General features: G+C 40.1%; 1 long non-coding RNA gene across 3 annotated transcripts in view; it reads left to right on the forward strand.

Annotated features, from left to right (window-relative positions):
• The window catches only part of LOC140594452 (uncharacterized), a 54,896-nt gene extending 29,285 nt beyond the window's left edge, over positions 1-25,611 (forward strand). Inside the window, exons 2-5 of one of the 3 annotated variants that reach the window (XR_011995249.1) lie at positions 2,633-2,704; positions 7,140-7,254; positions 12,218-12,350; positions 22,702-25,611. This is a non-coding gene — a long non-coding RNA (uncharacterized lncRNA). Of the gene's footprint in view, positions 1-2,565; positions 2,705-7,139; positions 7,255-12,217; positions 12,351-12,807; positions 12,898-13,470; positions 14,535-22,701 lie in introns of those variants that run through there. The other 2 variants (XR_011995248.1, XR_011995247.1) reach the window with 2 other exon arrangements.
• Positions 25,612-27,083: the final 1,472 nt, after the last annotated feature.

Consider the following 27,083-nt stretch of genomic DNA (forward strand, 5'->3'; position numbering starts at 1 on the left):
GGCAAGACCAAAATCTCTCTGGGGATTTAGATTAATATGCAAATTTGCAAACACATGGATGGAACTAGAGGGTATAATGCTAAAAGGCATAAATCCGTCAGAGAGACAAATACCCTATAATCTCACTCATGTGGAATTTAAGGAACAAAACAAGGAGAAAGGAGAAAAAAGAGAGAGGGAGGCAAACCAAGAAAAAGACTCTTAACTTTAGAGACCAAACTACCAAACCGTTGGTTGGTGGGGGGTGGAGGAGAAATAGGTGAAGGGGATTAAGAGATTAAAAGTACACTTATCTTGATGAGCACTGAGTAATGCAAAGAATTATTGAATCGCTATATTGTATGCCTGAAACAAATATAACACTGTATCTTTACTGGAATTAAAATAAAATTTAATGAGCAATATGCAAATAAGTCAGACTACGGGGACTCCTTCAGGACCACCAGGCATCCAACACTTTTACCAGCCTCTCGCCCATCTTATCATCCTGCTCATTGGATTCTTACTGGTAAATATGTTTCCTCTAACCTCTTTCATTAGAAACTAGTTGCACACCAAATGTAGATAAAATGTGTGTTTTATATAAAAAAATTGATATTTGATGTTTCTTTAAATAAGATTTTTTTTCCCATTTAATCATATCTCTATAAGGTAGGAAGCGTGAAATGAAGTTGCCAATTTTTAGATGAGAACCTGGGGGCTCAGAGACCTTAGGAACCCACAGAGGTCACACAGTTAGAAAGTGGCAAAGCCCGCCCTCCTCTGTTTGATTTCAATTCCCAGATCTAACTGTAAAGCTATATTAGTTAACTATTTCTGCATAACAAATTACTCCCAAATTTAGCAGCTTAAAATAACAAACACTGGTGATCTCACTCAGCTTCTGAGTGTCAATCAGGGAGCATCTGAGAGGAATGGTTCAGGTTGAGGTCTTTTTTTTTTTTTAAGATTTTATTTATTTATTCATGAGAGACAGAGAGAGAGACACACAAACACAGAGAGAGAGAGAGAGAGAGAGAGAGAGAGAGGCAGAGGGAGAAGCAGGCTCCATGCAGGGAGGGTCGCCCTGAGGTCTGTCTTAAAGCTGCAGCCAAGATGCTGCCTGGGGTTGCAGTCATCCCATTGCTTCCCTGGATCAGAAGATTTAAACTTGCTCCCATGGATGCTGGTGGGAAGCATCACGTGTAGGCCTGCGCATAGGGCTGCTTACAATATGACAGCTGGCTTTCCCAGAGTGAATGACCTGAGAGAGAATGATACCCAAATACACATCCTAGGAGATATATTACCTAATCTCAGAAGTGACATGTCATCGCTTTTCCCATAAAATGCTACTGGTCACAGAGACCAATCCCAGGAGAATGAGAAAGGCACGATACAAGCGTGTATATTCCAGGGGATTGGGACATTGGCGAGCCACCTTGGAAGCTGGATTGCCCAGCAGAATCTGATGTTATCACTTGAAAAGGACTCAACAGCCCCCTTGGCTTGCGGTCTTCCTACCAGCTACACATCAGCATGGAGAATATAGGGGGAAGGCTTTTCTAGGCATCTTTTTAATATAGAGACCAGGAAAAAAGAGAAAGAGAAGGACTACATAAAAATGTGTTATTTTTGCACCCTTTACCAGTGCCTTGAAAACATTGGACAAGATATGTTGAGGATAGTTAAACCTTCTTAGGACATGTACACACTCATCTTTTGATGAGAAACAGAAAGTGAAGTGAGGAGAGGATGGAGTTTACTTTTCCAGTCTTTCTAGACGCAGATTCCCCATCAGATTTAGTGCTGTTTTTCTCATAACATGGCAGGATATAATCTAGCTCAGAAACTAAGAAATCCTGATGGGGAGAGACAGGGAGAAATGAGCCATAAATGTTGGATATGTTCCACAGCACCAACAGATGATAAACTCCTGCTGCTCCTTGCATAGATCTGTAGCCACAACAGCACTTGCCTCTTATAAAAATAGCAGTTGGAGTGGAGAGCATTTCTAAGATAGTAGAGTGTCACCTTCATTATTATACATGAATAAGCTACACAGATGAAGCATGTGGAGGCTAAAGCATCAGGCAAGAGAGACTTAGGGCATAGGCAGGGGTTGATTTTGTCAGGGGGTTCTAGAAAAGAGTTAGTTATTCATCACTCTTTCAACTAGCATGTAGGTAGCCTTTACTATGAGATGGCTACTAAGCATTTGGGGGAATATTAAAATATATGGGGTGCAGACCCTGTTTTCCAGAGGTAGCATGCTATTGATCGATTCCTATAGATTTGATAGACATATCTTTAATCACTTATTCATTCACTAACCAGATATTGTTGTGTAGACACTGTGCGGGACACTGATGTGGCAAAGATAAGTAAAATAAGTGTTCTGTTCACCAGAGCCCACAGTATGAACCTCTGGAGGGTCAGGATTGCAGTGGATCTGGAACGATAAGGGAAGAAAGAACAAAGAAGGCACCCAATTCAGTCTGGGAGAGAGAATGGAGAAGTTTCTAAGAGGAAGTGGTACTGGAACTGAATGTCAGAAAGAGAATTTAAAACATTCTTTAAATGCATGCAATGTAATATGTATAGAATTCATAACTGCCTTGTATAACTGACTTTCCATCTGTCTGTCCACCAGGCACGTGGCTTAGAGGTTACAGTCATGGGCTTTGGATCCCAGTTATGCCACCTACTAGCTCTGGAACTGTAGGTAAGTGACTCTCTGGATGCCTGTTTCCTCATCCACAAAATGGGGATACTATGAGAGATTATTCCCCATGATCATTATGAGAATTAAACAAATGAGTTAATGTCTGTGAAGTGCTCAAAAGAGTACCAAGCACAAATAAGTACTGAGAGTGCCCCACGCTCTATGTAGGTATTACTTATTTCTGTCTACAGAGAGAGGCAGCAATAAAAATTTTCCACCGGGATGCCTCCCAGTGATATTCCTCGGTCATAGGACATAAAATCATGGCTCACAAAAGAGAAAGGCCAAGATCCTGGTTTTGAGAGTGGTTGTAGAGAAGAGGTGAGAAGTCTTTATGGTTATCCACCAGGAAAAGCCAGAATTGCAAACTTTTGGGCAAGAAGCAGAAGCAAGAGCCAGGCATCTCAGATCTTCACAGTATCAGAGGCCTTGATGTTGGGACTTTTGTACAGATACCCTCACAGATGCTCTGGCTAAACTGACCACAACGTGGAGGGACCAGTGTGCTTGGGTTGCATCTCCAGCAGCTTTCTGTGGGGTAGAAGATGGGCTGCTTTTAAGTTCCATGTCCTCATTTTGTCTCCCCTTCTCTACTCTCTCCCCTTGGGAGGCCCAGAGACCGAACCCATTGGGGAAACTGAGCCTGCAATCAATGTATGACTTGTATACAAGTAACCGCTCTACAATGTATGGAGTGAGAACCCTTATTTGAAGCAAAAGAAATAAAATTAATGGTTACAGCATTTTGTCTACATTGTGGTATCATGTTATATATGTATCATTCCGTGTTTAGCTTCAAACCAGCCTCCTGAGGAAGCTAGTATTATCACTCCCATTTTAAAATGAATGAGGAAATATTCAGAGCAATCAATAAGTTCTCTGATGTTATTATTAGCAATTGGAAGAGCTGTGTTGTGAGCATAGATCTATACGACTTTAAAGCAAGTGCTTGTAACTTCTGTGATACGTGGTATCAAAATTAAGGAGTTCTAGAAATCCGGAGAAGAGTAGAGGGGAAAACGGTGAGGACTTCCCCAGAGATTGGGTATTTGGTTTGATTATCAAAAATGGGTAGTGTTTTACATGTGAAAAAGGTAGAACAAGTCATTCCAGATGAAGAAATGCAAAGGTTATGAGGGCATGAGAGTTACGAACTTCCCAGGGATATGGAGAGGAGGTCAGTGTGGCTAACACATGGGAATGTGGCGCTTCACAAAGCTACCTAGGGTCACTTTCAAGGAGGTTCATTTGTTCTTTCAACCTAATAAAAATGCAAGCTCTTCTTTAGAGTGAGATGGTGGGAAAGGGGAATGAGGGAGAGGCTCTGTGTCCTACCATGTAGCACACACAGGTGACATTCTGTTCCAACAGCCTTTTGCCTATGGCTGATGCTCAGATCTGCATCACTGTCTGAATAGGTGGCATGACCTCTAGACACTGCAAGGGACCTAGCTGTCTAGACCGAACTTGATGATGTGAAATGAGCAGCAGAAGAGAAACCTGTGAGGAGCTGAACCTTAGACCCAAGAATGATGGATTCTGAAGCAGAGGGGTTGCCTGGCTAGGCCAGGAAGGAATCCCCTCTGGCTCCTCTGGGCGATACTGACAATTCCCATGGTGATGCCAGTTTGGACACAACCATTCCACAGACAGCCCATGTGTTTCTGAATTGGAGTTCATGGAGATATCAAGTCTGGGATTTGTTTTTAATGATCTGTTCTTTCCCTATACCATCCTGGACTAGAAATCACCCCCAGGCAGCTAGCCTGTCACTTTCAGAGAGGTAATGTGAATCCCAAACAATAGAACTCTGACCTATTCACTATGAGAGCAGGTAGGGTATCACTTAAACAAAACAAAACAAAGCAATGAAGCACTGGTTTTGTAATCAACGGTTCAGATTCATGCCCCAGCGCTTGGCACTGAGCTGTCCCATGACTTTGGACAAAGAGTTTACCTTGCCTACTCCTCAGTTTTCTTAACTATAAAATAGGGTCAAGAAAGTGTCCCTCACAGGGTGGATGGGAACAGAAGTGAAATAATGTGTGTGAAAAATCACTGTTATTTTAAAGCTTCAAGCTTTTAGACTGCATGAAAAATAGGTAGGTTGTCTCATTACTTTCTTCATAACAAAAGTTCTAAATTTGATGAAGCACAATTTATGTTTCTCTTTTTGCTGCTTTCAGTATCATATCTAAGAATATATTGCCAAATCCAAGGTCACAAAGATTTAAGCCTACATTTATTTAAGAATCTGAGGGAAACACGAGGACCCCTAAAGGGGTCCCCTTGAACACTACTTGTGCCCTGCTCTGTTAGGTCCCCTGCAAGGACAGTAGAGCTTCTTCCCGGGGACAACCAGAAGAGAGAAGACTTTGGGACACTGTTGGCTCCTGTTTTAGGCAAGGTCTCCGATCACCTTCACATCCTTCTGTGTCCTAGGAAATGTTAGAGATGGTGACATCCAGGTGCATTTACCTTTAGGTGTCTTTTTTTTTTTTAAGATTTTATTTATTTATTCATGAGAGACACACACAGAGAAACAAAGACACAGGCAGAGGGAGAAGCAGGCTCCACGCAGGGAGTCTGACATGGGGCTCGATCCTGGGTCTCCAGGATCATGCCCTGGGCTGAAGGCAGGCGCCTAACCACTGAGCCACCCAGGCTGCCCACCTTTAGATGTCTTGAACAACAGTACAAACCCCAAAAGCACCTCTCTCTCTTGCCCCCTGGCATCGCTAGTTACTATCTGTTTGCAGTTTGGTGGTCTTGAGAAAGTCATTTCATCTCTCAATGCCTCACCTTTGTCATCTGCAAAATGGTGACATTAATAGTACTTCCTTCGTCGTACTATTATTGTGGAGAATACTCATGATCCCATATATAAGCAAAATGCCTGGCACATAATAAGCACTCAATGAACATTAGCTACTACTAACATTGTAATTACTGCAGTTCACTGCAATCACCTCATTCCTTTCCATGGGGGACTCAGCCCCATTAGCCCCATTGGACCGCACATTCCCTGGGAGTGGTCCAGCAAGAGGGGAGTCTCCCATACAGTAAATGAAGAGCAAATGAACCCAGAAAAGCCAGTAACCCCAGTGGACAGCAGTGGGCAGACAGCATGACAGGAGAACTGCTTGGAGAAAACAGAGCTGAGACTCAAAATGAGTTGATGTCAAGGCCAAGTAGGGAGGCATGGCCTGAGCACTCATCCCAGGCCCGGTCCAGGCACCCTACAGGGTGAGAGTGAGGCCAGGACCATCTGGGAACTCAAGGTAACAGGTAGTGGAGGCCCCGAGCTGCACATTAAGCAGCCGGGATTCCCTCCCACTCCCACGGGAATCAGTGTTTTCCAAACTTCAGCCAGTATCACCTGCACAGGTTTTGCCACATCTGAGTAATGCGGTATTTCTTAATTAACCTCTTAATATTTTCCTTAAATTAATTTACCTTTTTAATTTTTTTATTTTATTTTTATTTTTTAAATATTTTATTCATTTATTCTGAGACACACAGAGAGAGGCAGAGACACAGGCAGAGGGAGAAGCAGGCTCCCTGTGGGGAGCCCAGTGTAGGACTCCATCCCCGGACTCCAGGATCACGCCCTGAGCCGAAAGGAAGATGCTCAACCACTTAGCCACCCAGGTGCCCCTAATTTACCCTTTTTAAACTTAAATAAACCTATTATTGTTGTCAGTAATAATCCATATCTTCTGCTGTAAATATAATGGCAAAACAAGTAAAGTAAAAACAAATTACTTTCATAAATGCTTGCTAGATACTTTTGCCTGCAAAGGCTCTGAGCCTACTGTCTCTTGGCTAAAAAGGGAAATCAGTAGGTTTTCGAGGAGTGTGAAAACCATCAAGCACATATGGCAAACTTTTCACTTAGAAGGATGGAGAGGAAGCTGGGAAGGGAATGAGCTTGGTGCTGTGGAATCCAATGTCAGGTAATGCTGTCACCATGAGTTTCTTAAAGCATCCTCAGAGCTGCCAGGGGCAGAGTTCCCACAATTAGGGAAACCCTCTTGGGGTGATAGGAACATCGTTTAATGGTTTTAAGGAAGAAAAATTACCCTTTTGTAACATCTCTGTGGCTATGTTGAAGAGTGTAGATTTATGGGCACTAAGACTGGTGGCCAAGAGTTCAGGTAGAGGCAAATGACCACAGCCCAGGGGAGAGGTAGTGAAGGTCTGAGAGAGGAACGTTGTAGGGCTCGGGGGTGGGAAGTGGGACAGAGAAACCACTGATGGAATATTCAGGGAGCATATACTGTGCTTGCTGATTGGCTATGCAAAGAAAGAATCTAGGATGCCCTCCCTGGGCTCAACTTGGGCCAGGGGAATATGACGGAACCATAGCGGAAGAGAGCTTTATAGGTGACGTTCTCACTTCTCTTTTCTGGACTTGTCCATCAACTTCTTCTAGGCTTCCAGGGTCTTCCAGCTGACTTTTAGGTGCCCAGACCTTCAGGATGCCCCCAGTCAGACCTGCAGAAGAGTTCATACTCCAAACCCATGAGACTGCTTAGGATGGTCCTGAGGTAAGCCCTGGCTGAAGACAAATCACTCTATATCTTGCTGTCTCCATTCCACTACAAGTATACAGTTGAGGACTAGTTAAAAAGAAAATCAAGTACGGGGGCAAAATGAACCTCAAAATTCACCCAGAGAACCCCACAAATCCAAGTGTGGATTCCAGGATCTCATTTTTTTTTTCCACTTGGGGACTAAGCGGGGTTGAGAAAGTTAGAGGCTGCATGCATGCATTTATATCTGAGATGATTTCCTAGTGCTGCTGGGGGAACAATTTCTTTGGTCTCAGGCTTCCTTATTTCACTGCCCAGACAGATATCTTTAATTGCTGCCGTGGAATTCCTGCCCTTTTCTCGAGGGGCCAGTGGTCTTCACATCAAATTGCTATATCCTGAAAATGACGCTATCCATCTTATTTCTCCCTGATCCAAATGAAAATATCAGCTGGCAGCCACAGCAGCAAGTGGCTAATGAACTAGCTCACACTATGGTGTAAATGACTATGAATAAGTTAACTGTCTAACACTTAGTGACAAACTAATCCAAAGTAATAAATATCTTATGTGGAGTTTCAGATCCCCGGGGCTTTATTTTGAAGTAGCAAATCCATCTTTTCCCTCCTGTTATCTTACCCTAAATCAACCGACACCAAGGCACTAAAGTTTCATTGATTGGATAAGAGTGGTCCATAAAAGACACTCCCAAGAGTGTCATCAGCAGTCTACTTTCAAGTCTGGCCATAGAGTCCATTAAGTTCTGAAACAAACACCTTCTCCTATTTTTAAGAATGATCACGTCTATTTCAAAATGAAAACGTCTCCTTTGGTAATGCTTTAAATTGAAAAGACACTAAAGGTAGTGACAAATGCATAAAGGCCCTCTGTGGGATCAAAATATTTCTGTGTGATTTTGTTAGTTAGTGATGTAATTTGACATTTCACGGATACTTCAAACATGGTATCTGATTAGGAAAATGGAAGGGGAACACGGGAGAAAGTGATAAACATTCCTGGAATTATATAGGCAAACTATGGAGTTCACTATTTTGAGAAAGTAGGTTTCTCCTGCCCTCATTATAAATATGTCAACTTCCCTTAAGTGGACAGACTTTGAATTTGTCCTTGTTGACAAGTTCCCCAACTGAAACTACTTGAAAATATTGAAGAAGTTGTTCCTAATTAGATTTAAGAGACTTAAAACACACCTTGATTCTGACATGCACATCTTGCATAGGTGTTGCAAATCGTAGCCATTCAGAATCTGTAAGGTCAGTGTCAGCCAACAGGTCTATTTCCTTTAACTTATAGAAGGAGAGTATCTAAAGTGTGTAACTATATTATGGTCTGCTATGTCAGAGAATCAAAATTAATGATATAGGCTACAGAAATATTCTTTCTCCACTGAGTCATGTTTTTCTAACCCAAAAGTGCCTTTTTTGACACAGTACTTGATTATTCACTCAAATCATAGATTCCTAAGTTAGAAAGGAACTTAAACATACATATACCCCATGTTGTTAAGTTTAAAATAATGGTTTCCAACCCTCAATGCTCATTAGAATTCTCTGGAGAGCTTTTTTTTAAAGCACACACACACACACACACACACACACACACACACACAGCTGGGCCCCACTCTTTAGCTACAAATCATTATCTGTGGTTGTTTGGGCCCAGGCATCAGTATTTTTTAAAGCAACCCTCCCTCTCCATGATCCTGATGAATAGCCAGGGTTGGGAACCACTGACTTAGAGATCAAACTCACCCCTAGTGTCGAGATTTTGCTTTTAAATGGTCAAATTCAAGGAACGCTTCACTCATATATAAGGGGTTTAACTTGTAAAAGGAGCCCTATGCATTTTTTAGTTTGTTTTCTTCTTTCCATATACAACATTGATTTTCCCTTTCCTCTGTAGTCAGAAGAGAGCTTGACTGAACAAGAATAAGATATTAATTGAATAGGGAGAGGGGGGTTGGAGGCACTGTCCTTCCCATCACCATGGTGGGAAGAAACCTTCTTCAAGCTTCTATCGACAACATCCAATGAAGCCAACTGGGATAGGAATGAAGATTGGGGGACTAACCCACTAGATCCTATGTCAGTGCAACTCAGCCTGGACTTTACACCCCGTGGCTGCCCCATCCTTGGCTTGGGAAATGTTGTGTTTTCTGCCCAGGGAGTGAGCTACAAGGATTCCTCTCAGCCTACGAACCTGAGGCATTTGTCAGCTGTAATTATTACAAGAACCAAACACAAAGACAGAGTTAGTGAATATTATTCACTACATTTAAATGTATTCTCTGGCCTAGGATATTGGTATCATTGGGGGTTTTGTTTTTTGTTTTTTGTTTTTTTTTTTTTAATTGGCATCTGCAATATGTACTCCTTATTCTCAAAAATGATGAATGAGCCTTTAAACCTAATGAGTCAGTAAATAACTGTTGAATTTCTACTGTGCTTAACACTGTATCAGGTGCTTTTATTAAAGATTATTATCTATTTATTTATTTATTTATTTATTTATTTATTTATTTATTTGAGAAACAGAGAGACAGAGCATAAATTGGAGGGGTTAGGGGTAGAGGGAGAGGGAGAAGCAGTCTTCCCCTGACCTGGAAGCCCAACGTGGGCCTCATCCCAGGATCTCAGGATCATGGCCTGAGCCAAAGGCAGCCACTCAACTGACTGAGCCACCCAGGTGCCCCTGTACCAGGCCCCTTAATGAACAGAGAATAGGACCTAAATCCTGTCCTCAGAGAACATCTATTTCTGTGCACCTGTAAGAGTGAGAACATTGTGAATTGAAAAAGCAGTGATCTCAGGGACTTAGATCCTGACCAAAAGAGAAAGTACGTATAGCAAAATAACAAAGAATAGATTTGGACCCAAATGGGGAGATATTAGGAAGGGTCGTAAGAATACAGCAGAGATTACACTCAGTAAAGACAGTCACAGGAGGGATTTGGTTGCAAGCGTTGTGAGCAGTGGTACCAGCAGGAAAAAGTGCGAGCTGGGAGGTCAGAGATAGGCTGGTGAGACACTCCAGCAGGTGTTGTTACATGACTTTGTGGCCATGGGATCCCATTTTTTAATGGGAAAATGATAAGAATTAGTCTTTGGGATTGGAGAGCAATGAAGAACATGCAAGATTTCTAGGGTAAATAAAGGTAGGGCTATAAACAGTGGTGTTGGAAAGGAACCAAAAAGACTTTGGATTTGAAGCCATTCTAGGATATCTAAATAAAATCTCCCAGTTGGTAATAGAAGATAAGAGGTTAGACTCTGAATAAGAGAGATCAGGGTGATGGATCCTCTAAGATCGAGGACCTAAGGAAAAAAAGAAGACCTCAGAGCTGCAGACTCTGGGGAGCAGTCTCAAGAGGATATCATCCATGAGCTGAGCGCTGCGTGTGAGAAAGATGCTTGTGTCATTATTTATATGCGTAAATGCCTCCTACGTGGTTTTACTGAGATTGAAATCTCAGGCCTTTGCCCAAAACAACTGCATTTTATGCCATCAGTTCAAAATCTTCCACATAAAATGAAATTCTGTGTTGACCAATTAGCTCAAACAGAACATTTTGTCAGACAGAAGAAATGTGTACAAAAAAGGGGAGAGACAGTTACCTTTTAAAACTGACCTTTCATTTTTTGTGTTTTATTCATCCTTTTTCAGCAGATAAGGTTAAACTCATTGTTACTTAAACCATGTTACTATTTCCATGAATTTGTGAGAAAAACATTGAAACTTAATAGTGCTGACAATTTTAAGCATCTTCTTTTTAATGAACCAATTATTACTTTTTCTCTAATTACCAATCAGTCATAGCTCCTTTTTATTCCAGACTGTAAAATATGGAGCAATCTAGAAGTATTTAGCTGTATGTAATGGGATTCAACAGGGAACCACACAGAATAATCATTATTTCTCTTTGGGACTCCGAGTACTATAAGTAACCTACCTCGGCCAAGTTCACCTCATCCATGAAATGGGCCAAACGAGATCTGACTTGCTCATCTAATAGGTTTTCTATGAAGGCTAAAACTAAAAAAGTGGAATAGAACATAAAGGAACTTTCTAATCCATAAAGCATCACAGGCATAAAAGTTCCCATTATTGGAGATTGTATGAGTTCCGTGAAGAGAGTTCTCTATGAGCATGATGCTGAGGCTGATAAAGGAGCATTGGGCTGGGCTCTGAGTGATACAGAGTGTGGGTGCTTCTGAGATTGTCTTAGTTTGGGTCCCATCACAAAGGAGACACTAAAGCAAGGGTTTTCATTCATGTTGTTTATTTGGAAAGTACTGTGAGGGAGGGAGGGAGGAAGACAGGGAGGAAGGGCGGCAGTGAAGCATGTGGACGTGAGCAGGACACCACTATAGGCAACGTGAGTTGAGGCCCACAGGGATCCTCCGAAGGACCCTGTGCAGCGCTCCTCCAAATATCCACTGGGGGTGAGGAAGCTCAGGTAGTCTCTAACTTCCGTCCCACCCTGGAGGGTTACTCTGGGGCCTTAACTTCTGATATTACTAGGCTGTGACAAATGGGAGCTGAAGAAAACAAGAACACATCACCCTGAAATATCCTCCTTTAACAAAAATTATTTTGAACTGAAGGCAATTAATAAGCAGCAAATAAGTAATAAGCTCCATGTACCTTCCCCCTTTTCTGCCTAAAGCCAAGATATAAAATGTGTTTTACAGGAGATGGCACCAGAAGAATCTATAAACAAAGCTTACTCCATGAATTTCCTTCCTTATATACACTTTCCCACAATTTTGCCATCTTTGGAAGCCAAAAACCACCTTCTTGTGTCCTGTCTTTTTTCCCATGAATTGACTATTCTTTGTTGAAGACACTATATGACCCAGAGTTCTGAGCCACCTCCGTGTTACTCATCTGTGGGTACTCCCATGTGACACACGTTGGTCAACTTATTTTTCTCTTGTTTATCTGTCTTTTGTTGCAGGTGCCCCATTTTAAGACCCTGAGATGGACAGAGGAGAAACGTTTCCTCCCCTCCAGAGCTAAACATGCCTCCTCTGGCTAGAGAACACCTTCAGACAGAGTTGCCGGAAGCCCCTACACATCCAGGACGGTCGGTAGGTGACTTCCAGGGTAGAACAAGGCCCTGCAGGAGGGGCACCATGCCTCTGCTTTGCAGCCAGACACACCGGGTTTTGAATCCTGGCCCTGCTCCCCATAAACTGTCCTGCTTCTGCACATCACTCCACCTTGCTAACTTCAATTTCTTGGGCTGCAAACCGGGGACAGAAGCGATAGCTACCTTGCAGAATATTAAATAAGTCATTATGCATTCTTTCGATGGCATATCCAATCGCCAATGTTATGCAAAAATATTAAACGTCCTGGGAAAAAGTTCACATTATAGAATTAAAAGAATATAGGAAGTCACACTTATTTGCACGATGAGCCCATTTTTGTAAAGTACATACATTGTATATGAAAGGATAATGATTGGGACAAAACGTATTAAAAGATTAGGAGTGCTTATTCTAATTTCGATTTTCCTATGTATGCTTTTCCACATTTTTGAAGTTTTCTGCAAAGAGTATATATTACTCTACAATCAGAAAAAGGCAAGTTTCACAGAACACATTCTTCAGGGCTCTTCTGAGGATAATAGACGATTGCACAAAAAAAAAGTATTTATTGCAGTACATGACACAGAATATGTGCTCCATATCTGATCATTCAAAAACCAAGTAATAAACATTAACAAGGAAATGAGAGCTTACTTACCATATACCAGACACTGTGCCCAGCGCTTTGCATTTATATCCTCTTTTAATTCCCAAACTGGTCTTATGTGGTAGTTACCGACCTCACCACGATTGCACAGATGTAGAGTAATGAGAATTGGGAAGAATACTAAAGCTTATTAAAGAAACATCTTTCTATGTATAAGAACCCCTCAGAATGGCTCTGACATTTTAGAATAAATCGATCAGAAAAAAAGAAAATTCTTACTTTTTTTTTTTTTTTTTACTTCAGAGACTGAACATAGTTTGAATAACTGCTACTTTACTAGAATACTGGTTAAGGTTAATGTCAAAGAATAGCCCCTGGGTGACTGCAGTTCATGAGCAGAATGAACTTTGATCCTGTGGCAGAAATCAAATGGACCCAGGAAGCTTGGGGCTTGGCCTGCAGGGGAAGATTTCTGTGCCTCTCCCGAAACACAGTTATCTCTTCTAATAGCAAAGGAGGGCTGGAGACAGCATTTCAGCCTGCAAAGACCTCATGCCCCAGAGATGAGAAGAGGCTGCTTCGTGGACAGTTCTGCTGCATGCCATATAACAAAACACACCCTGGACGTGCCCGTGAGGAGCGCAGCCTGAGAAGCAAAGAAAGGAAGGCTTTATATTGGACAGAATGGTGTTACTTCATTTTATTTGTGTTGCTGACAGTAAAGCAGAGGCCCTTTTCTTGTTTCTTTGTTATTGTTGTTGGTGTACCATGTTCCGCAAAAGCATTTAGGACTTAATTAAAATAGTTTAAATGGCCCTAGTCTGTCAAGCTTACAATTTCCCTTGAAAACCTCTTTGTTCTCCCCTTAGTGAATTTCATTCTAAGAAAATCAAAGAGAAAACCTCTGGAAATTGTCACCACGAAAATAAATGGGGAGAGGGTGGCGGGGAGGGAGAGAGGGGCCGGTGCCTACATGAGTTTGGGTATCAGCAAAGCCATTTGTGATTTTCGTCTTCACTCTTTTCAAATGACAGGGAGCGTCAGCTACTGCTGGTCAGAGGTGGAGGCCTTTGAAAATACACAGGAGAGCTCTAAGTCTGTTTCCTGGCTCTGTTTCTTGTTGGCTGGAGGGAAGTGGGGAAGGCTAGAACAAGAGCTTCGCCTACTGCTCTCTTGATTCCAGGTGGCACGAAAGCTTGCAAGTCCTTGGAACATGTGCTCCAATTAATTTGATGGAGGCTCCTGTGTGGAGAAGCAAAAGACCTCATGTCCCAGGTAGAAGACAAGCATTGGTGTCTCAGAGCTATGGATCCTGGGACCCCCACTAGTGGGCTTATTTTGGGGATTTAGTCTCTTGTGGCTAAATTTTAAGAAAACAAAGAATTAGGGGCACTTGCGTGGCTCAGTGGTTGAGCGTCTGCCTTCAGCTCAGGATGTGATCCCAGAGTCCTAGGGTTGAGTCCTACATCAGGCTTCCCATAGGGAGCCTGCTGCTCCCTCTGCCTATGCCTATGTCTCAACCTCTCTCTGTGTCTCTATGAATAAATAAATAAAATCTTTAAAATAAAATAAAATGGCCTGTTATATTGATTTTAACATCATTCTTAGCTTCATTTTGTAAGCCTTTCCTAGATTTTCTTCACCTTTTTAAAAAATGTATATTCTCTTGCGTTATCTTAGGCATTATTGTGAGCTTACTTAAGGTAAGTTGTTTTTAGAAGAGAGTAAAATATAAACAAGGTTAGAAGACTTGTCTGTGGGCAATAGTGAGGGGTCCACTCAGTACTTGGCAAGAAGATTGTCCCCTAGGAGTGAAATCGAGGGGACATGGTGTCCTGTGGATATGGTTGCAGATTGCTTGTTCCATCTAGAGAAGGCATGTTTCAGCTGGAAAGGCTAACATGGAGAGAAAACTGAGTTCAAAGACACCAACTTGACAGTCCACCATTGTTCCAGAGAAAGTCGCTAAACCTGGGGGTGACAGGAATTCTGGCCATCAGCCAGGGGTACCACTAGTGTGGGGGAGAGGAGATTTATCAGGCCTCTCCGTGGCCTGGATAAATAGCTCCACAAACATCCAACTCCCTTTGGCTATATCATTGCCAACCTGACACATTTCTGATCATTTTATTTAGCTTTGGGCACCCTGATGGGGGTACTATTGACAGAGAAGGAAAACATACTGATTCCTAGAGCAAACTCTGTCTTACTATAAAGTTACTCATTGGACTTCTGGCATTGAATCATTAGGCATGTGTACATAGTTAAGAGAAGCTTAACACTAAATCACTGATCATGCCAGTGAACTGAGAAAGTCTTTCTATGGCTGTCTGGTTGGATCCTGGACTGAGTTTATCAATTCATCCAGGAAACTGAACCCGATGGGGCTTTGAAGTAGTCAGGCCTTCAGCGTTCCCTTGGTTATATCCTCTTGCTGGGATCTGTCTTTGACTGGCTTCCCACAAAATCCTGAGATAATGATTTGACTGCAGTTTGTTTATTTGGGAGATGATGCTCAGCAGCACTGGAAAGGTGGAGGAGGAATGAGTCAGAGATGGGAAGAAACCCCTGTGGCCAACTGAGACTCAATCTCCTTGGAATACTTTGCTAGACGGTGTTGAATGCTTCAACTTCACAGGAGAGGTATTTATCCTTGATCACATCCCCCATTGGCTGAGGACTGCTTCAGGGGGAATTAACTACTGGAGACACTGCTTAGGCTGCGTAGACTTCTTTGGCTAGAGAAAGCCTCAGGCATAGACGTAGAGTTGCTGGCAGTAGGAAGCCCTTGGGGTAGAGGGAACAGTGGGCTCTCATAAGATTTGGGAGGGGCAGTGTCAGTGTCTATGACAGCACCCTTCAATGATGTCAGCAAATGACACTGTGCTCTTGCATTTCCCGCCTCCACCTACTGCTGCTGCCCAATTTATTTGCTGTGTTCTTTGATTTTGATCCTGAATTCTATAGTCAACTTCATAAGAGTGGTCCACGTTGGATCACTGAAGAATACTAGTTGAGGGCTTAAGGTACTAAAAATGCTTGTTTAAAAAACAATTTTAAGAAAGAAGAGTATTGCATCTATGATCATGGGAAATAGCACTATTTTATTGACTTCTTTTCATTGATGTTATGGTTAAAATTATTTTCACTTTGAGTCATATGTGGTGATTGGGGAGTCATGATAACTGGAGATCAGGCTTCCTTGGTGTTAACTGTATTAACTGGTGTTAATACAGCCCTGAGGCTAAAGATGAATCCAATCAGGGCATAATAGCCCTAAGTGTACTAGAGTTGCCTCTCCAACAGCCAAGCAACTGTCTTTCCTAAGAATGGCCTCAGTGTGTAGGGGTGAAGTTGCAGTAGCAATGTATTTACTACATAATCTTGCCCTTTTGGCCATGGTGATTGGACATCTGATGCAAGATGTGTCAACCAGACTTGCTTTCGAGGAATTTAAAGTTTGGAATGAAGAAACACTGAGTAAGAATGATTGGACCTGACTAACTTTAAAATGATGGAAGTTTGGAAAGAAAGTACACAGGCCCTTCTCAAAAGAGATCCTGATTTTTTCTTTCCATTCCAAAGCCAACATCATCAACTAGGACTCCAAGATAGAGGATGGTGGACATTCATTTGTTACCTGATTAACATCTATCCCTCAACTCCCACTTTCTAACAGGGCACTAGTTGACATTTAGGTGTCTGTCTTGTGGCTAAAGTGATCCCACCCTCAATCAGACATGGACCGTGGTGAAACTAACCCAATCAGCTAACCCCATTTTCTTTGTCACAGTGACTGTTCAGGTAACTCAGGTCATCCCCCAGGCCACAGGGATTACTTAATTGTTGGACACATCACCCAGTTTAGGCTGTTATCCTTCAAATAATACTGTATTGGTTCCTGGTGTTAGCCACCTACTGAAAGAACCTATAATTAATGGTGATAATGAGCCATGATATCTTTTCACAAAGTTCAAAGAGTACTTATATGTTAATGCTACAATAGCTAGGTAAATACTTTGAATAACCCAGAGTAATGCAGTCATCTGAGTCAAGGGTGGTCTCCAAGGATTCCCCCCTTAGCTATTTTGTGCCTCTATATAGTCTGTCCAACACCAAATAGAGCTGGCTTGTGCAGCAAATAAGACATTTCAGAACTGATGCAGTGTCACTTATGAGACTGTGTCATAAAAATCACTGTGGCTTGTTGTTTTCTAAGACCAGTTGCTTGCTCTGGGGATACCAGATACCATGTCATAAGAAATTCATGAAGCTGAATGGAACGTACTAAAGAACTGAGGTCTCCTACTAATACCAGGAATCACTAACATCTATGTGAGTGAGCTATTTGGGAAGTGGATCCTTTAGCCCAATCTTTAAAGATGACAGCTCTGGGTGACATCTTGAACATGTATTTGATAAGAGTTCTTGAGCCAGACAATTCAGTTATGCCATTATTAAATTCCTGATCTATAGAAATTATGTGAGATAATAAATGTAGTTTTAAGCTGCTAAGTTTGGGGGTACATTTTTATGCAGCGATAGATAACTAATACACATAGCAAACCACCTACACATACATACACTTGTATTATATATGTATGTGTGTATATATATATATATATACATATATATCTCCCAAGTGGAAATATACAATATACTTTTCATAAGAATGAATACATTTTTTTTTATTTCTTTCACCCATCCATTGATTTGTTCATTCATTCATGGAATGTTCACCATGAACCAGGAAATGAGTTAGGCACCAAAGATACTTTGTCCCAGTGCTCTAAGGACTCTATATATAGCCTGTATATTTCCTAAAAATACTTGGGCTTGCCTCAGGTTTATCAGCTACTGGCTTCAATATTCATGGAAAACACAAAGCTGATTGGAAACACTATTTACACATCAAGCTAAAAGCCTGAACAGAAAAGAAAAATAAAATGAAGACAGGCTCTCTAACCAAGTACACATAAACATAGCATTCTGTCAAAAGCCAGTGAAGCTGGCTCAAAACTGATGTCCTACCCTAACCTAATGGTGTTAGGGAAAAGATAAGTCACTGCCACATCTCCAGTGCTGTGGTTTTGTTCTGTTCAGTAGCTATTCCTCACAAACAGGCACTCAATGCCTTTCATTTGGATGGGAATGATGATCATAATCATCAGACCCAAGTGCAATACTTCGAAAACTCAAGAGCATAGTCAGATCAGAGGATTTGGAGGCTCTGATGTTAATTTACCCAGACAAATTTTTCCTCTCTGAATACAGAGTTAATGGTGAAGCCATGAAGAAAACTAATCTGTCTAGAAAACTAATCTTCCCCACACAGACACACAATTTATATACTCTTTCATTCCCCACTTCAGGGAATGTAATACTAGAATTGAGCTCAAGTATCCCCCCAAACTTATTTGTTTTAAATGATGCAAATGGCACGTAGTCATTTATATAACCTGCATGGTTTTAGGTAGTATGTATAATTTGACAAACATCAACAAATACCACCTGATCAGACACTTTAACAGTTTTCTCTGCCGCTACGCTAATATTTTACGTGTCATTTGTACAACTTCTTAAAGGCGTATTTGATACGTATCAACTGAAAATATTTAAACTGTCAATTTGATGTTATGACATATGTATACACTTGGGAAAATACCCCAAGGAATATAATGAACATGCCTTTCATGCTTAAAGTCTACTTTTATAAATATTCCTTCTGCCTCTCCCCACCAACTTTCCTCTATCCATAGTTAACTACTGACTTACATTTAGCATTATAGATTAGTTTACATTTTCCCATGTTATATAAATAGAGTCATATGCCATGTGTGTTAATGATCTGGTTTCTTTCACTCAGCACAGTTACTTTTCTCTCTCTCTCTCTCCCTCTCTCTCTGTCTCTTTCCCCCTCTTCACATAGGCAACAGCTTTTTGGATTTTTGTTTTGTTTTGTATTTGGTTGTTCCTTTTTTTTTTCTTGCTCAGTAGTGTTCCATTCTAGGGATATAACACGATTTTCTTTTTCCTTTCAGCTGTTGTGGATTTGGGGTTTATCTCAGGTTTTTACTATTACAAATAAAGCTGCTATGAACATTTGTGTACAAGGCTTTGTGAAAATGTGCTATTAGTTCTCCTGGGCAAAATCCTAGAGGAACAGCCACCTCACATGATGGATGTGTGTTTAATACTCTAAAAAAATTACCAAACTGTTTTCCAAGATTGTTGCATCATTTTACCTTCTCATTAGAAGTATCTAAAAATTCCAGTTGCTCCATGCTTTTATCAACACATAGTATGGCCCAGTCTTTTTAAATTTTAGACATACTAATAGGTATTAGTGGCATTGCATTGCAGTTTTAATTTGCATTTCTCTAACTAATGATGATGAACCTCTTTCAGGTGCTTATTGGCCAACTGTATGTCTTTAAATCTTTTGCCCATTTTTTGATTGGGTGTTTTTTGTTTATTATTCAGTTTTGATAGTTCTTTATATATTCTGGTTAAAAGTCCTTTGATAGATATGTGATTTGCAGGTATGTATCTTTTCATTCCCTAAGAATGTCATTTAGAGAGAGAATTCTTAATTTTGATGAAGTCTACTTTATAAATTATTTATATGATGGATTGTGATTTGGATGAATATAAGAAATCTTTGCCTGACTTAAAGTCACAGAGACTTTTTCCAATTTTGTTTTCTAGGTTCTACTGTTTGGGGTTTTACATTTAGTTTATCATTTATTTCCATTATTCTTTGTGCATGGTTTAAGGTATGAATCAAGGCTTATTTTTTGCATTTTGGATATTAATTTTCTTCATTTTTGAGTATTAAATTGTTCAGGAATTATTTGTTGAAGAACATACTTTTTTCCTCTGCTGATTTGCTTTTGCATATTTGTGAAAAATCAATAGGTTATATATATGTGTAAGTCTACTTCAGGGCTCTGTATTTTGTTCTACTGAGCTGTTTGTCAACATTTATGCCAATATTATACTGTCTTGATTGCTGTAGCTATGTTATACATTTTGAAATCATGTAGGGCAACCGCTCCTTGTTTCTCTTTTATTTTTGCAAAGTTGTTTTAGCTAATCTAGGTCCTTTGCATTTTCAAATGAATATTGAATGAAGCAGCTTGTCAATTCCTATAAGAAAGTCTGCTGGAGTTGTGTTGGTATTGCAGTGAATCTCTACATAAATTTCTGGAGAAATGACATCTTAGCCTTCCCAGTTTTCTATCTCACAAAACAGGAACTACCTCTCCAGCCCTTCTCTATCTTCTTCCAGCAATGTTGTGTAGTGTTCAACGTTTAGGTCTTGCATATCTTGTATCAAATTTATCCCTAAATATTTTACATGGTGCTGGTATTGTAACTGGTCTTTTAAAATTTCAGCTCCAGCTCGCTCATTGCTAGTTTACATTAAATAATTTTAGTGTACCATTCTTGATCCTACAAACTTTTTTCTTAAGATTTTATTTACTTATTCATGAGGCACACAGAGAGAGGCAGGGACATAGGCAGAGGAACTCCCTGCAGGGAGCCTGTTATGGGACTCCATCCCAGGACCCTGGGATCACGACCTGAGCCGAAGGCAGACACTTAACCACTGAGTCACCCAGATGTCCTTTGTGCCTACAAACTTCCTACAAGTCCACATACTGCTTCTCATAACTTTTTTTTTTGTGAATCCTTTAAGGTTTTCTTCAGAATCAATCATGTCATCTGTGAATAAAGATGGTTTTTTTAATCTTCCTTTTCAAGCTGGATACCTTTACATTTTTTCTGCAATAGTTTTAGATTCACAGAAGAGTTGCAAAGATTATATCAAGTATTACTCTTTATTCTCTACTTTCCTTTAATGTTAACAACTTACACCAGTGATATATATATCTAGCAAAAAAAAAAAAAATTAACCATGGCCCAATACTAACCTAGATATTAGTATAAAATGTACCTCTTCATCTCTGATAATAATCCTTACTTAAGAGTCTACCTTCTGTGAAATTACCTTAGCCATTCCAGGTTTCTTATACTTTGGTTTGTAAAGTATATCTTTTCTACTCTCAGTTTTTGCCTGTGTGATTATATTTGAAATGTAGTTCATATAGACCTATATAGTTGGGTTTTTCTTTTGAACTCAATATGTTCACCTCTGTTTTTATTTGGGCTGTTTAGAGGATTCACACGGATCCATATATAGGTACATAGATATAAAGTAGATAAAGAGTAGAGAGTTTGGGTTTATACCTATCATCTATTTTTTTTCTACTTGTCCATTTTTTTCCCCCAGTTTCTTTCTGAGAGTGTTGACATCCCCACCACCACTACCCCTGCCACTTAGGAAGTAAGGTTACTTAGAGAGCAGTCTGATTCTTGGATGCTTGTTTTGAAGATTTCTTAGGAAAACCTCTCTCTAGGGCTATTTTACCCTATCAGTAACATGTGATCCTATTGATATCTCTACTAAATGCCCTGAGGACCCAACAAGATCTCATTTTCTTGGCTGGGCAGCCCCAGAAATCACTGTTTACAGTTGCCTGGTAACTGTTCTTTGCCTGAAATTTGTTCTTTTTCTAGTAGTTGCTCTGGCACATGAGATTTTCCCCTACGTTTCCACCACTTTTTCTTTAGCCAAAGACTTGAGGGGAGCCTACTGCAGATTTGGGGAGCTTTTTTTCTAGCAGATCTCTGCTACTCTTGCTTAGGCAAATTCTATTCATCTCCAGTTCGATTGCTAACTATCTAATTGCTAAATATCTCCTGAACTTAGAGAGACCACTGGGCTCTACTTATGGTTCCCTTTCCTCTACTGTCTGCTCAAAAATGCCTCTGGACAGAAAACCAGAGTGATAAAAGAGCTCTCAACTCTTCTTGTTCTCTCAAGGATCACTTTCTTTTCCTTCCTGTTGTCCAATGTAATAATTTCATTTATTTGTCTCATTTTATACTTGCTTGTAGTCATTGGGCAGTGTTTTAGTTTGCTTGGGTCACTATAAGAAAATAACTCCAACTGGGGAGCTTAGCAACAGAAATGTATTTTCTCACAGGTTTGGAGGCTGGAAGTCCAAGATCAAGGTTTGGTAGAACTGATTTCATCTGAGGCCTCTCTCTCCTTGGTTTGTAGATGACTGTCTTCTCCCTGGTCCACCACATGGACTTCCTTCTATGTTCATGTCCTAATCTCTTATGAAAACATCAGTCATATTGGACTATAGCTCACTCTAATGATCTCATTTTAATGTAATCACCTCTTTACAGACTATGTCTCCAAATGCATTCATGCTCTGAGGTACTGGGGGTTAGGGCTTTAGTATATGTTTTTTATTTTTATTTTTTATTTTATTATTTATTTATTTATTTATTTATTTATTTATTTATTTATTTTTTTAGGGCTTTAGTATGTGAATTTGAGAGACTGGGAGAGGGGTAGAACACAATTCACCTCTAACAGGCAGTCTACAAATGGCTACTCTTACACATCAGTGGCTGAATTTTTTAATTTCACCATTTGCCAGTTATTTTAAGAATGTTGTTGACTTTAATTCACTTAATATTTCCCAACATCCCTGTCAGAGAGGCATGATAAATCCTATTTTAGATCTAAAAACATTGAGGCTCAGGCAGTTAACTAATTTGCCTAAGATTCTATAGCCAATAAGCAGAAAGGCCTGGATTTGAATCCATGCATTACTCCAAAACTCTGCCTCTTAACCACTGTGCTTTGCTTTCTTTTAGGACACATGCGAATGGCATGACTAATGTCTCAGTATCATACTCTCAGAACTGTGGGCAGATATTCCTGGAATACCTAGCCTTGAAGCTTGACTGAATACAGAGTTTCACTTCTTAGCAAGCAAGTCACAAATTTTCCCATATCAGAAAACAGAAGAATACTAGAATATTCCAGGACTCAGAAGAATCACATTGGACAACAGAGGAATACTAGAGTACACCAGAACTCCAGGGATATAAACACCTTTCACTTCATTCATCTATCCTACCCAAACTCTTATTTCACCTATGTTTATGTCATTCCCTTAAGATATTTTTTAAATAAGCAAAATCTTGGGATTTTACATAAGTTAGATGTCATATACCATAATGATCTACTGTATGCTGGGTAAAGTTTACTTTGTATCTAAATTATCAATTATGTATGGTTAGCTGACAAAGATGACTCTCATCATTTTGGGGATAACAATTTTTTAATCAGTCAAGTAAAAAGGTTCATTTAGGCATCAAGAGAAGTAGATGTTGTTTAATGTTCTTCTATGGGCCCATTTCTGTCAAGGATAATTAATGATCATCATAAATGTATTATGACAGCAGTGTTTTCTATCTTGAATAATAGATTAGACTAACACTTGCCATCAAAATTTTAGTTTTTGAGTTGTATCGATGACAGCATGAATGTTCTGAGCAAAATAGATAGTCCATGCATGAGGCAGAAACAGACAGGGTAGTATGTACTGAAGATTCTAATGTCAGTATGCCATTTTGAGGCACTGCAATGTGTTTTCCTTTTTTTTTTAAGATTTTTATTTATTTATTCATGATTATGGTAGGAGAATTCAGAAATCTGCAGATTGTCTTTGATTTTGAAGGCATTGACCAAACAGAAAGTTTTCCCATTTTCTCCACGACACTGCTAAGCATTAGTGTCAAAATACCTTTGTTTTATATTGTGTTGTTTTATATTATTATTTTATTTAAGATTTTATTTATTTATTCATGAGAGACATAGAGAAAGAGAGGCAGAGACACAGGCAGAGGGAGAAGCAGGCTCCATGCAGGGAGCCCGACGTGGAACTAGATACCAGGTCTCCAGGATCCCACCCAGGGCCAAAGGTGGTGAGACCACTGAGCCACCGGGGCTACCCCTGCAATGTGTTTTCTAAGTGGATAATGTTGCCATGTGTATTTATGCCATTGATTGTCCAATGATAATGAGCCCAAAGGCTCTGTTTGGTTGGAATTTCTCTTCTAGAACTGATCCTGATGTTAAATAGAAATATCATTTTCTCACTCTCCTTGCTCAAGTACTGTTATTTTTAACCTGTGATTAGAATGTCAAAATTTTACTTATAAAGGATTGAGGAATTAAAGGAAAAGATGTCAAAAACTTTTTGAAGTTTATAAGAACACTCTACTTTACTATCAAAAATTTTTGCTCAACTTCTTTTGTAGACTTACCCATGAGCTAGATGTTGAACTTCTTCACTGAACATGAAGATTCTGATGTGGTAATGATGATAATCAGAACTTGAGACAAGGTCTAAGATGGAGTTAATTATATTTGGTAGATAATTCCTGGAAGCAAAAATGAGTAATTGGGAAAAGAGAAAAGAGAACTTATCAAAGGCAATCCGAATGCATAAGTTATTTGCTCACTACTGTGCAATGGGACTCATGCCTACGTTAGCTCTGGGGCATTGCCTAGAATGTGCTTTAAATTCCTCTTCAAGGACTATGGAATGAAGGTAGCATGTGCTTCTATTCCATTAATTGAGGCTTGCCCACGGAGCATTAAATCCTGTTCAGTTCTGGCCTGTGCCTGGTCACTGGCTGAGAGGGCTCCCTAGCATCTAGAAGAAGGCCATAGACAGAAAAACAAGGGCACTGGAAGGGGAGGGCATCAGTAGCCAATGCATGAGACTTTCCACGATGGCTATTCTGGGACACATGTGAATGGCATGACAAATGTAAAAAATCTGCCACAAATTGTTTGCTTTATTTTTAAAATGTAGATTCCTTTTAATAGTGAATTCTTGATGAGCCTGCTTCTTTCCAGGGAGGCAGAGAACACCTCTGAGCAGAGGCATTTGTCCAGTTTTCTAAAGATAGATGAAGATGAAGTTTAATCTCTCTCTAGACACAGTGCCATCTGGACCTGGGATTAATGACTACGAAGATGAGACCTTTAGAGCATTAATCCCAACGCAATGGCAAATGCACAAATACAAATGTGTGCAAATTCAGGGCTAAAGAGTCTCTAATGACATTGCTTTTATAAGAAATCAGGAGGGAATATATTAAATATGACCTTGCAAGCAGATAAAATAGGTGGCTATGTATAACCTACGTTTTGAGAGATGTCATACTTGGGGGAGAGAGGCTGCACTGGCCTCTCCTTAAATCAGGAGAAATTTCATTGTAATAGTATTTGTAATGGCTTTCATTGACACACAATAAACTACATATGTTTAGATTGTACAATTTGATCAATTTTGCCATATGAATGCATCTGTGAAGCTACTACCAGGATCAAGATAGTGAACAGATCCTTTACCCCAGAAAGTTTCCTCAAACCCTCTTTAATCCCTCGCCCACCCCTCCATTCCAGGATCCCACTGATCTTCTTTCTATTGCTGTATGTTAGTTTCCATTTGAGACAATTGTATATAAATATAAACAATTGCATATAAATAGATTCAAACAGCATGTATTCTTGTTTCTGGCATTTAAAACTCAATATACTTATTCTAAGATTAATTCTTGCTGTTGTCTGTTTCAATAATGTATCCTTTCATTGGGGTTGAGTATTTTCCATTGTATCAATATAATACAAATTGTTTATCTGTTCATTTACTGAGGGACATTTCAATTCCTGGCAATTGCAAATAAAGCTGTTCTGAACACTAAACACACGTCTTTATATGGACATATGATTTCATTTCTCTTGGGTAAAACAGTAATGACTGGGACATATGGTATGTGTATATTTAATTTTTTAAGAAACTGCCTAATTGTTTTCCAAAGCAGTTGTATCATTTTACATTCTCACTAGCAGTGTATGAGAGTTCCGGATGTTCTCCATCACTGCCAACACTTGGTGTGGTCAGGGGTTTTACCATAAGTGGTATCTAGCAGTATCTCTTTGTGGGTTTAATTGCATGTCCCTAAGGGCTAAGATGTTAAGTATATTTTTATGTATTCAGTTACCATCTATACATCTTCTTTGGTAAAGTGCTCATTCAAATCTTTTGCCTATTGTTTTATTGCTTATTTTCTTCTTACTGAATTTTGAGTTCCTTATATATTCTAGGTACAAGTCCTTTATAAGTATCTGAATTATGCATCTTTCCTCCTCCGATGGGGTTTGTCTTTTCATTCTCTTCATAGTGACCTATGAAAAGCAGGGGTTCAGGCAGCACCAGTGGCTCGGGGTGTGATCCTGGAGACCTGGGATCGAGTTCCACGTCGGGCTCCCTGCATGGAGCCTGCTTCTCCCTCTGCCTGTGTCTCTGCATCTCTCTCTCTCTCTCTCTCTCTCTCTCTCTTTCTGTGTCTGTCATGAATAAATAAATACAATCTTTAAAAAAAGAAAAGAAAAGCAGAGGTTCTTCAACTTGACGATGTTCAATTCTTTTTTTTTTTTTTTCTTCTATGGGTCTATTGTTTTGCCTATCCCAGGTCACAAAGATTTTCTCCTATGTTTTTATCTAGACCGGTATAGTTTGGTGCTTTATATTTAGGTCTATGATAAATTTTGAATTGATTTTTATGTGGTATGAATTGTGTATTAAAGCTCTTCTTTTTTCAATTGTTCAATCATAACATAATTAATAGCAGTAGTAGAAGAGGTCATTGCAGTGTTGGGTTAATTAACATAGGTTTCTTTGAAGAATGTAAGGCTGCAGCCTTTGTCCACTATAAGTCAGGTACTCTGGCAGATGCTTGGAGGTATCATCCCTAATCTTAACCCAAACTGGAAAAAATAGGTGTAGGTGATGGTCCCCTGTGGCATATCTCCTTAACTTACCACTTATTTAAGTTATCGTTGCGATGAGCATCAGGGGCAGGCTCAGATTCATTTCTGTTGCCATCGCCCACCCCAGCACACTCTACTTTCCTCAGGGTCTTCTGTGATGCCACAGAGCCAGTTCTCACTCAGCATTGCAAATGCAGCCTCAGAGGGCAATCCTCTACCAAAGGAGACCGAACACCAATGCGTTACTTGAGCCTCATGTCCTTCAGGTAAGCAATTCTGAGAGGCATACTGTACTTTTCTCAGGAGGTCATGGAGGAATTAGGTTCTCCCTGACCCCAGTACAAACTTCATAACATACCCTCCGCTGCCTTTCCCTCCTGTTTTATTCTCCTTGCTCCCTCCTTGC

This window comes from Vulpes vulpes, chromosome 11 (genome assembly GCF_048418805.1).
Source record: "Vulpes vulpes isolate BD-2025 chromosome 11, VulVul3, whole genome shotgun sequence".
In the NCBI taxonomy this organism is placed as follows: Eukaryota; Metazoa; Chordata; class Mammalia; order Carnivora; family Canidae; genus Vulpes; species Vulpes vulpes.